The 12,250-nt window shown below is 38.9% G+C and overlaps 2 protein-coding genes across 2 annotated transcripts in view; one reads left to right on the top strand and one right to left on the bottom strand.

The window, feature by feature from the left end:
• The window catches only part of LOC143025757 (uncharacterized), a 240,789-nt gene that overhangs the window by 120,490 nt on the left and 108,049 nt on the right, over positions 1-12,250 (bottom strand). The window lies entirely within an intron of this gene.
• The window catches only part of LOC143025485 (selenoprotein S-like), a 77,920-nt gene continuing 73,551 nt past the window's right edge, over positions 7,882-12,250 (top strand). Inside the window, exon 1 of the mRNA XM_076185212.1 lies at positions 7,882-7,980. The gene's annotated coding sequence lies outside the window, so the exon portion shown is untranslated. The remainder of the gene's footprint in view (positions 7,981-12,250) is intronic.

The following is a 12,250-nucleotide window of genomic DNA, read 5'->3' as shown; positions in this document are numbered from 1 at the left end:
CGCGCGGTAGATAGCATACTAAAGTAGCACCCTTTAATTTGTTTAAGAAAAAAACAAAGGAATCTAACTTTTTTCTTTCATTCTAACAGATTTTCACAGCATTTTTCACTATTCAAAATAAAAAGGTAATGAAAAAATACGAAAATAAAATAAAATATAATCTTAACAAGTTGTTACCAAGAGTCTAATCTTTCACTTCCTGCATAGGCAGTTGATATGGACACCTTCATGTTCAAGATATATCATCTTCACTATACAATATTATACAACATAAAAATATTCACTACACGTAACATATACATGTGACTGAAACAGTTTAGTGGGGAATTATACTCTATTGGAAAGGGTAATTATACATAAGTTCACCAGAGAAGTTGAACAATTTTTATGACACGCTCACGTATAAAAACTCCCAGATTCCCATGTACCGCTAAAGTCTGTAAATTTTTACCATTAAAACCGTTTCTTCGGCTCTTTCTTTAATTTCTTTAAAAAAAATAATGTTATTTCTGTAATCAGCATACGAAACTATACACCACACACACAGCTCTCTTCCGGGAGTGAAATAGCTGTCGATCACGAGTCCAACACGTGATCCAAAGACCAAGGTGACCAAAGTGAATCACCCCTCCCACACACACACACACCTGTCCAGGGCTGAAATAATTTCAGTATCACTGCGTTCCGAGTCGTTACTCCAACTCTCGTGGGCGGGTAGTTTGGGGGGGGGGTGCGTGTAAGGTCACAGCATTACCCATAGATCGGTCATACGAGCTCTGAGCTCTCTTCCGAAAGGGAAATAGCTGTCGATCACGAGCCCAACACGTGATCAAAAGACCACGGTGAATACTCAAGGATACATTAGATTTCATTACCAGCATGTTTTTTTTTTTTATTTCCTCAATTATTTTTTTCATACAAATTAGTTCATATTCTTATTTAGAAACAGAGGCATATTGACATTTTCATCACTTAACCATATACATACATGCATATATATATATATATATATATATATACATATATATATATATATATTTATATATATATATATATATATATATATATATATATATATATTCGTAAATAGCTGGAGTCCAGGAACCATTTTTATGGGAGAAAGTATACGCTGGACTCGACGTTCGTTAATTTATTCCGACGTTTCGAACCCTGTCCGGGGTTCGTCTTCAGGGTAATAAAGTGGTAGCAATGGAAATGTACATAAATAGGGGGGGGGGTGATTTGGTACACTGGGACAGGTCTCCACAGTAACCGTTATAATCCAACGCAGTTAAACCAAATCAAAAACATTCACCGAGTTTACCATAGAAAAAATATACATATATATGTATATAAAGAAAATACAGTGAAAATTGTAAGAATTCAACCCGCTACCGCGTAGCATGTATTCGGGTAGCCGTTGTCCCTAAATACCTTCTTCAGGTGACTCCTCTCCTTCCTCTTGCTATCATCCGTGGAACACACCTTTTCCACCCTAGACCACAGAGTCTTAATCACACTTCTTTTTCAAGTTCAGGGACAAAATATTTCATCAAAAGGTTGGGACGCCTATGGGCTCTCCAATTTCGGTGGTTTTGGCGGAAATGGCCATGCAGCGCTACGAGGAGGAGGTATTGGAGGATGTGCCACCTTCATTGAAATTATGGGTAAGGTACGTGGATGACGTTATGAAGAAAGAAGACGTGGGACCTTTCTTCGAGCGACTGAATACAAAGAATGAAGCCATCCAGTTCGAGATGGAGAAAGAGGAGAACGGTCAATTGCCATTCCTGGATGTCATGGTGACGAGAACCGGGTCCACACTGATGACGGGGGTTTATAGAAAGGACACCCATACAGACCGGCTTCTGGACTATGGCAGCTGTCATCCGGCCACCCACAAAAGAAGTGTGTGGTCTAGGGTGGAAAAGGTGTGTTCCACGGATGATAGCAAGAGGAAGGAGAGGAGTCACCTGAAGAAGGTATTTAGGGACAACGGCTACCCGAATTCGGTGGTAAAAAGGTGGACGGCACGACAACAGAGGGGAAGGATGGACGACAGACGACCGGGCGCGACGCGGGTCACGGTCCCTTACTTGAAAGGGGCTTCTGAGGTAGCGGCCAGACTACTAAGGAAACACGGTGTTGAAATAGCACACAAACCGAGGAACACTCTACATAGGGCCCTGACCAAAATTAAGGACACTGTGAGCCAAGCGGACCGAACAGGGGTGGTTTATGACATTAGGTGCAAGGACTGCGAGGCACATTATGTTGGGGAAACTAGCAAGAAATTGGCGACAAGACTGCTAGAACACCAGAGGGCTGTCAGTAGAAAGGACATGAGTTCGGCCGTCTCAAGACACTGCGAGGAAACGGGACACGAAATGGACTGGCAAAACGCGGAAGTGAAATACGGAGGTAGTGGAAAAAGCACCAGGTTATTCTTGGAAGCTTGGTCAAGTGATGATAATAGTGTCAATAGATGCATCACACTAAACCCAATTTATAAGGGGGCGAAGGATAGGCTGGAGAGGAAGCTTACTTCTTAATATGTTTATGTTGTGTGTTTTATTTGTTTTTGTTTCGACATGACGGTAGTGTGTTTCTTGATGTGTTTTGTATCATTCCATTTTATTTTCATTTTTATGTATGCAATTTTATTTATTTATGAAATTTACTAACGGTGGTGGCATGCGTTACATGACTTTTGTTCCGCGTATCGTTGTGGCATGCCACGTCGTACAGCTGTTATACCCAATCTTGGGGGACATTTTTTCACACTGCATTTCTTATTTATTTCAATGTGTACTCTTCCTTTTTTGCATGTTTATGCTATTGATGGACTTTGTGTTCTTGTTCCAATTTCTTTTATTCGTGATAATACATGCTACGCGGGACATTTGTTCCACGGGGGTGCACAGTGGTGCGACCCATCGGTAGCGGGTTGAATTCTTACAACTTTCACTGTATTTTCTTTATATATATATATGTATATTTTTTCTATGGTAAACTCGGTGAATGTTTTCAAGGAAGTATTGCACCTGTTATTTTACATCTTTATTTATATTTGTTTCTCATTTGTGTTTTTGATTTGGTTTAACTGCGTTGGATTATAACGGTTACTGTGGAGACCTGTCCCAGTGTACCAAATCCCCCCCCCCTATTTATGTACATTTCTATTGCTACCACTTTATTACCCTGAAGACGAACCCCGGACAGGGTTCGAAACGTCGGAATAAATTGACGAACGTCGAGTCCAGCGTATACTTTTTCCATAGAATATATATATATATATATATACATATACACACACACACACATATCTATATATATATACATATATATACATACATATATATACATATATATATATATGGGTCTTCATTTGGCGACACGCGGAATTTTTCTATGAAAATTTCACAATTAATATAGTTTCGTATTCTGATCACAGAAATAACATTAATTCTATTGAGAAATTTAAAAAATGCCGAAAAAAAACGGTTATAATGGTAAAAAAAATTACCGAGACCTTAGCGGTACATACTTGCTTAATGGTAAAAGTTTAACCGGTAAAATTAGCGGGACACTGGGCCCGTCAGTACCGCAAACCGATACGCGCTTACCGAGACCTTAGCGGTACACCCCTTAACGGTATTTTACCGGTAAAGTTAGCGGCACACTGGGCCCGTCAGGCCGTCAATACCGCCAAGCCGAGACGCGCTTACCGAGACCTTAGCAGTACACCCCTATTTCACCGGTAAAGTTAGCGGCACACTGGGCCCGTCATGCCGCCCAAGATCTATATACACCAGGTCTAACCGTTTGAGCCGTTCTGCTCAGCTTCTGACGTCATCTGGCTGCTCCCGTTTTCTCTTTGTGAAACACTGAAGAAAACTGTGAAACGATAAGGAAGACTGGAATTATTATATCCCCCCCCCCCGTTATCTCTCTCTCTAGCTCATTGCTATTATCAGTGTGTGTGTGTGTGTGTGTGTGTGTTTATATACTTGTATTTTACGGGAAGGGGAAATGTCGTGTGTGCTTATACGTGTACACGTTCACATATGTGTGCGTGCGTGTGTGTGTGTGTGTGCGTGTGTGTGTATGTGTGTGTGTATTTATATACTTGTATTTTACGGGAAGGAGAGATATTGTTGTGTGTGCTTATATGTGTACACGTTCACATGTGTGTGTGTGTGCGTGTGTGTGTATTTATATACTTACATTTTACGGGAAGGGGAAATATCGTCGTGTGTGCTTATATGTGTACACGTTCACATCAAGATCTATATATACCAGGTCTAACCACTTCCGACCGAATTTCGAGAGTGTTGGCGCGGAGGGGCCCGTGACATCACCTGGCTGCTCAAAGTGGGGTTCGCGCGTCCCGTCGCTGTTAGTTGTATCTGATTCGTTGTACGGGCATGTCGCCGCCTACGCTCGCACCGCTCCACGCAATTAGTTATATTCTGACAATGAAGATCTATATATACCAGTATATATAGATCTTGACAATATGGCTTATTGTACCATTAAGGGTTGTGGCTCAAACCAAACAGGAATTAAGCCAAATGTTAATTTTCATCGTTTCCCTGCAAATACACGCACATGTGAACGTGTACACATACAGTACAAGCACACACGACGATATCTCCCCGTAAAATACAAGTATATAAACACACACACACACACACACACACACACACACATGTGAACGTGTACACATATAAGTACACACGACAATATCTCCCCTTCCCGTATAATAAAACTATATAAATACACACATACACAACCATTTGTTAGAATGACTCGGTGGCGTAATTGGTTGAGATTCAGGCATACAATGTCAAGGTATCGGCGGTACCTAGTTCTAATCCTGCCCAGGTTTAATTTTTTTTCAGTCTCGCTGCGCTTCGAGTCGTTACTCCAACTCTCGTGGGCGGGGAGTTGGAGATATGTGTGCGTGTAAGTTCATAGATCGGACATACGAGCTCTGAGCTCTCTTCCGGGAGGGAAATAGCTATCGATCACGAGTCCAATACGTGATCCAAAAGACCAAGATGAATCACACACACATGTGAACATGTACACATATAAGCACACACGACGATATATCCCCTTCCCATAAAATACACACAAACACACACACACACATGTGAACGTGTACACATATAAGTACACACGACAATATCTCCCCTTCCCGTATAATAAAACTATATAAATACACACACACACACATCCTCATATATATACGTCTCGGTGACGCAATTAGCTGAGAAGCAGATAGGTAATATAAATGCATCGGCGGTACCTGGTTCGAATCCTGCTCAGTTTAAAAAAAAAATTCAGTCTCGCTGCGCTTCGAGTCGTTACTCCAACTCTCGTGGACGGGGAGTTGGAGATATGTGTGCGTGTAAGTTCATAGATCGGACATACGAGCTCTGAGCTCTCTTCCGGGAGGGAAATAGCTGTCGATCACGAGTCCAATACGTGATCCAAAAGACCAAGATGAATCACACACACATGTGAACATGTACACATATAAGCACACACGACGATATATCCCCTTCCCATAAAACACACACACACACACACACACACACACACACACTGATAATAGCAATGAGCTAGAGAGAGAGAGATAACGGGGGGAAATATAATAGTTCGTCTTCCTTAGAGTTTCAAAGTTTTCTTCAGTGTTTCACAAAGAGAAAACGGAAGCAGCCAGATGACGTCAGAAGCTGCGCAGAACGGCTCAAGCGGTTAGACCTGGTGTATATAGATCTTGGTTCACATATGTGTGTGTGTGTGTATCTATATACTTATATTTTACGAGAAGGGGAAATCTCGTCGTGTGTGCTTATATGTGTACACGTTCACATGTGTGTGTGTGTATGTGTGTGATTCATTTTGGTCTTTTGGATCACGTGTTGGACTCGTGATCGACAGCTATTTCCCTCCCGGAAGAGAGCTCAGAGCTCGTATGTCCAATCTATGAACTTACACGCACACACATCCCCAACTCCCCGCCCACGAGAGTTGGAATAACGACTCGAAGCGCAGCGATACTGAAAAATATTCAACATCAGAGAGGGTTCGAACCAGGCACCGCCAATATCTACACTTGCTCAGTCCGGCTCTGTACCAACCACGCCACCGGGACATGTGTAGGGAGGAGTGTGTGTGTGTATATATATACTTACATTTTACGGGAAGGGGAGATATCATCGTGTGTACTTATATGTATACACGTTTACATGTATGTGTGTGTGTGAGGGTGTGTGTGTGTTTATATACTTGTGTTTTACGGGAAGGGGAGATATCGTCGTGTGTGCTTATATGTGTACACGTTCACATGTGTGTGTGTGTGTGTGTGTGTGTGTGTGTGTGTGTGTGTTTGCAGGGAAACGATGAAAAATAACATTTGGCTTAATTCCTCTTTGGTTTGAGCCACAACCCTTAATGGCACAATAAGCCATATTGTCAAGATCTATAGATGTAGGCATAAGTGCATAACTTCGATAATTAATAACTACTTGAAAAGTACGCATTTGCGACGGAAATTATGTACACCATTGTTCATATCACATTTCTCACCAGAAACACATAAGCCACACATCAAAATCGTTGGTTGGGTGAAACTATAAATTGTCCGATCTATATATACCGGTATATATAGATCTTCATTGTCAGAATATAACTAATTGCGTGGAGCGGTGCAAGCGGAGACAGCAACATGCCCACACAACGAACAAGCTACAACTAACAGCGATGGGACGCGCGAACCCCACTTTGAGCAGCCAGGTGACGTCACGGGCCCGCTGCGCCAACACCCTCGAAATTCGGTCGGAAGTGGTTAGACCTGGTATATATAGAACTTGATGCCGCCAGTACCGCCAAGCCGAGACGCGCTTACCGAGACCTTAGGGGTTCATCCCTTAACAGTATTTTACCGGTAAAGTTAGCGGCACACTGGGCCCGTGCCGTCAGTCCGTCACTCAGTACCACAAAGGCGAGACATACTTACCGCTCTCTGAGTGTTAAGGTATAGCTTATCGAGTTATCGGTTAACGGTACCAGATTTTTTACCGGTAAAGTACCGTTAAGGTTGTTACCGGTATCTGCCCACCACTAGTGATAATTTGTTTTAGGAAATTTTCCTGCACAACATCTAAGAATTTTTTAGCTTCGTTATCTACTAAAATTTCTCAATGTTTCTATAATTAATATCTCCCATGATCACAACGTTTTTTGTACTGCGACGCCCTGCGAATTTCATAAATCAGGGAATCAGTCAACTCAATGCTGAGGTTTGGAGGTTTATAATAAGTTTCTTATTCTTGCCTATAATCTCCAACTAAATGTATCCCTGTATATAATTGCTGATAATACAATTTATTATATCTTTAACGAAAAGTGCTACTCCTCCAAGTCCTCCCAAACTCCTGCCAACGCTGTCCTTGTGTAAAAAATATATATATATCCTACTTCGATTTCCGGAAGGAAGTGTCTATCAGCTTAGTTATATATGATATTGATCCAGGATTCAGTAATAGCTATAATATCAAATCCCTCCAGGCTTTTGATAGACTCTGATCACCATACACAAGCTTATATTTTTTCCTGCCGTTCGTTAACTTCCACATACTCTGGGAATAGTAGGGTTTTCAAGTAGTTTGTACCAGGTTCGACTCGCCATTGGAGGCTCCCGTTCAAACACGGCGCTTTATTTTGTATTTGTATCCTGATTGGCTACATTTTACGAACAAACAAGAGGCGGTAATTATGTATTATATTGAAATAAGGTTAATTCAATTTCCTACAAAAAATCTAAATTTAGAAAATATTTTATGTAATATAACTATAACTTGCATTATCTTGAACTCGAATTGTAAGATGACATGTAGTTTAGATAATTGTGCCATGAGTTTGAATGTTGACGTAGGATTAACAACTCCCATGGAATAATTTTTACTGGTGCGTATTTTGTGTATTTTTTTCGAAAGTGAAGTATGCGGATATTTTTGTCGTTGATGAGTTCAATAGAAGATTGGGACGAATGATAATATAATCTTACATAGGCATAATTTGAAGTGTAATGGGAAGGTGTAATTCTGCCGTATCACTTCATGGTATTTTTTGCCTAGTTGTAATTTTTGTGTTGAAATGTTAGGTATTATATACCGGTATATTATTTTCCACGAAATGAAAAACTGTAGTTAATCTTATGAATGGAATAAACACCAAAGACCAATCAAACACAAAGACACAACAAAAGACAGTAACAGAAAACCAAACCAACACTAGGTACGCCCACAAAAAAAAAAAAATAATAACCTGTAAATTATTGTTGCATATGAAAGACAACTTTATTAGAAACAAAATGCTTTTTAAATGTTTGAAATAGCTTGAAAAATAAGGGAGATACGATTTTTTTAATTATATTTTTTTAGCCCGCATTTTTGGCTAGACTTTACCATAACAAAGTGTTAGAATCAAGGGTGGTAATTTGTAAAGATTTCGGTAAAGAAATACACATTAGCTCTAAACCACTGGTCCAATTTTATTAAAATTCGGAATACTTGGGTTTTATGGATCAACAAATCACATGAGCATGTCAAAAATAATGTGAGACATCTCCATCATACCGTAACCACGGTCTCACTAATTGCCGAACAAACCGTAACAAACCGAGAAAAGCCGTACAAAACAACAAAACCCAAACAAGGACGGGTATTGCTCAAATGCACACTTTTATATATATATGGTTGCATTGATTGAACTATTTTCTTTGAAGTGTGTGATTTCCATGTAATATGATCAAAGAGAACTTACGTTTTTATCCTCTGCAATTTTACCGACCCCGGCTATGACTCGTCCAGCCCGCCGTCTATGATCACTGGTGGTATGGATCACACTACACTTTTAATTTTCTTACTGTTGTGTTATTAGTGTAATAGACTGCATATAGTTGAATTATTTAAACTCTTTTCTTTAAAATGTGTGATTTTCATGTAATTTGACCAAAGAGAAGTTATGTTTGAGCCTCTGCAGTATGACCGACCACAGCTACAAATACCGTAACAAATTAGCATATGGTTGCATTATTTGAACTATTTTCTTTAAAAGGTGTGATTTTCATGTAATCTGATCAAAGAGAAGTAACGTTTTTATCCTCTGCAAAATTACCGACCCCAGCTACGATTCGTGGTTACAAATTTACCGCTAGCCTGCCATCTATGTTCTGCGAATGCAGATCATCACTGAGCATCAGGGTTGCCAGATTGGCGTTTTTAATGCCAAATTTTGTATTTTTGGAATGTTTTTACTGTGTTTGGCAGGAAAATTTGTTGGGTGGCATTTTTGGGGGGCGTTTTTAAATGCCCGGTTGTGATTAGAGATCATTCTTTTACTTGTATCAAGAATTAAATGATGATGTATGTGAATTATATAAATTTATCTTGGTTATATCATGTTGCAAAGATTTTGTGCCTAGCCAAAGGATGTTTCAGCTCTTCTTTAGTGAAAATATGTATGAACGGAGTAGTGCATCAAACATTTCTTATTCTGATGATGCTTTTGATTATATTTAGACACAATAGAAAAGTCACAAATGTCTTTTCTATTTATGTATCTCAGAGTCTCTAGGAGGTTGTTTAATAAACTGGTTTAATTTATTGTAGAGGATACCAAAAGTTTACTTAGGAACTTAAACGTAATGTATGGAGTAATACATTTTATTTTAGTTATTGGTATTTTTCTTTCTCACATAATACGGAGTATAATATATTTTATTTTGGAAGTTCATATCTTTCTTTCCTTTTCACACACAGTCTTGAAAGTAGATTTATTTCAGAGGATGGTGGTTTATTACAGTACCACTAGAATTAAATGATGTACATGAATTATATAAATTTATCTTGGTCATATCATGTGACATTGTTTTATATTGGCTAGTCAACAGTAAAAAAAAAGTTATATTGTAATTGTAGTTATACACATTATTTTTAACTACTTGATCTTGGTTATATCATGTATTGTTTTATATTGGCTAGTCAACTGTAAAAAATATTTTTCATATTGTAATTGTAGTTATACACATTATTTTTAACTACACATGTAAAACCAAATGCAAAAAAAATCTTAGAAAATGTAATGGTTGGCATTTTTGGGGCATGTTTTATAAACAATTTGCCAGTTTTTGGCAGCATTTTGTCAGAATTTGGCTTTTTTCCTGGTAGAAATCCTGGCAACCCTGCTGAGCGTGGTTGATGGAGTTGGCCAAAAACATAATACTTGAAGAATTTCTTGTGAGGTTCGAACATGTGGGGCATATTTGCATACTAACTTGAATATATGTAGAGTGAAAACTTTTATTCTAAAAACTATTGTTGTTTATTTCTTTATAATACAAAGATTACATAGATATTGCATACAATTAAATACAAAATTTTCATTCCATTTTATTTAAAATACGCTATACAAAATTCATAGGCTATGAAATATGACATTGCATACATTGTATTATGCAAAGTAGACCACTTGAAAAAAGAAGCTTTCGTATATTACATATTCAATGCAAAAAGTACATAGTTGAATAGAAATACATATTTTGTATATACATAAAAAAGGAATACAAAAACTCCATTAAATATTGACGTCAACTTCGCCGTGTTCCATCATGCCAACCAAGAAGACCACAGAATGGACTGGGATAACGCACCAATTATTTTCAAATTCCATTGTAGCTTTCAAAATGGTACTATCGCAAATGCCAAGATATTCCGCAAACTACATTCCAAGAACTCGGTGAGATGTCCCTTGGGTACTGGTGCAACTCTTGCGTAACGAACTGGTGCTTCGAGGATAAACTGTTGCTTTTTTGTATAACCATAGTAGTTTGTTGCAGGAAGCACAAAAAGGGAACAAATATTTATGCGTAATACACCAAGTACATCAACACCTATAACCTTGGGCAAGTTTGAATTTAAGATTTGTTATATTCTTGGGGGTGTTTCTCGGCGTGTTTCAAGTATCGGTTATCGCTTATCGGTCCCCCACCCCCCCAATAACAATCCTGGATCCGTGCCTGGGTGGTATGGATCAAACTTCATTCTATTTAGAAACACTATTGTGTTTTCAGTGTAATAGACTGCATATAGTTGAATTATTTTCTTTAAAAGGTGTAATTTCCATATAATATGATCAAAGAGAAGTTACGTTTTTATCCGGAGAGATACGATAGATTCTGAATGGAGAACATTCATGCTCGATTGCTCATCACATCAATTACGCCCTGTCATTTACCCTAGTCTCTATCTCTGATTGACGTGCTACACCACACCGAAATTACCGAAAGTACTGCTACCTGAGACTTCCCCCTTCTTGAGGAATCTCGCTCTGGCAGGATTATGTCCCGGTCTCATGTGTCTAGGCGCACTCGGGCCTCGTGTTCGATAATTTTTGCGAGATTACAAAGGTGGAGCATGCTGACAGGAGACTTTTTGGCCCATATCTAGGTCGGATACGAGAAAAAATCATAATAAAAAAATTAATAAATAAAAACTATAATAATGTAAATAACAATTAGAATACATAAATGCAAAGGTATAGTTAGATAATAAACAGGTTTCGTGCGTTAAGCGACTTATTTGGCACCAAAAGGATTTTTTTATGATGTTCATTCATCCATTCATTCATAAATAAATAAATAAAAGTAAATAAAGTATAGAGAGCACGGAACATCCCACGTAGGGTTGTTGTTCTTGCCTTTATAGATTGTTGTCCGCACTCGTAAATTCATGGCTAGGTGCTAATTCCCACACAGTGCTACCAAAAAAGAGTTGAACTGACAATTCCCATCCCCGGTTACATGAATTGTTCGGTTCTTCACACCACCACACTTGTCAAGGACTGCAACGGCATTCGTATCAGGTTCCAGATGAGCTTCAAACTTGCCTAAGGTTATAGGTGTTGATGTACTTGGTGTATTACGCATAAATATTTGTTCCCTTTTTGCGCTTCCTGCAACAAACTACTATGGTTATACAAAAAAGCAACAGTTTATCCTCGAAGCACCAGTTCGTTACGCAAGAGTTGCACCAGTACCCAAGGGACATCACACCGAGTTCTTGGAACGTAGTTTGCGGAATATCTTGGCATTTGCGATAGTACCATTTTGAAAGCTACAATGGAATTTGAATATGATTGGTGCGTTATCCCAGTCCATTCTGTGGTCTTCTTGGTT

The sequence above is a fragment of the Oratosquilla oratoria genome, chromosome 5, assembly GCF_046742065.1.
Source record: "Oratosquilla oratoria isolate Oo_2021 chromosome 5, ASM4674206v1, whole genome shotgun sequence".
In the NCBI taxonomy this organism is placed as follows: Eukaryota; Metazoa; Arthropoda; class Malacostraca; order Stomatopoda; family Squillidae; genus Oratosquilla; species Oratosquilla oratoria.
Note: the sequence above shows the minus strand (reverse complement) of the source record. Positions and strands in the feature narration are given on the sequence as shown.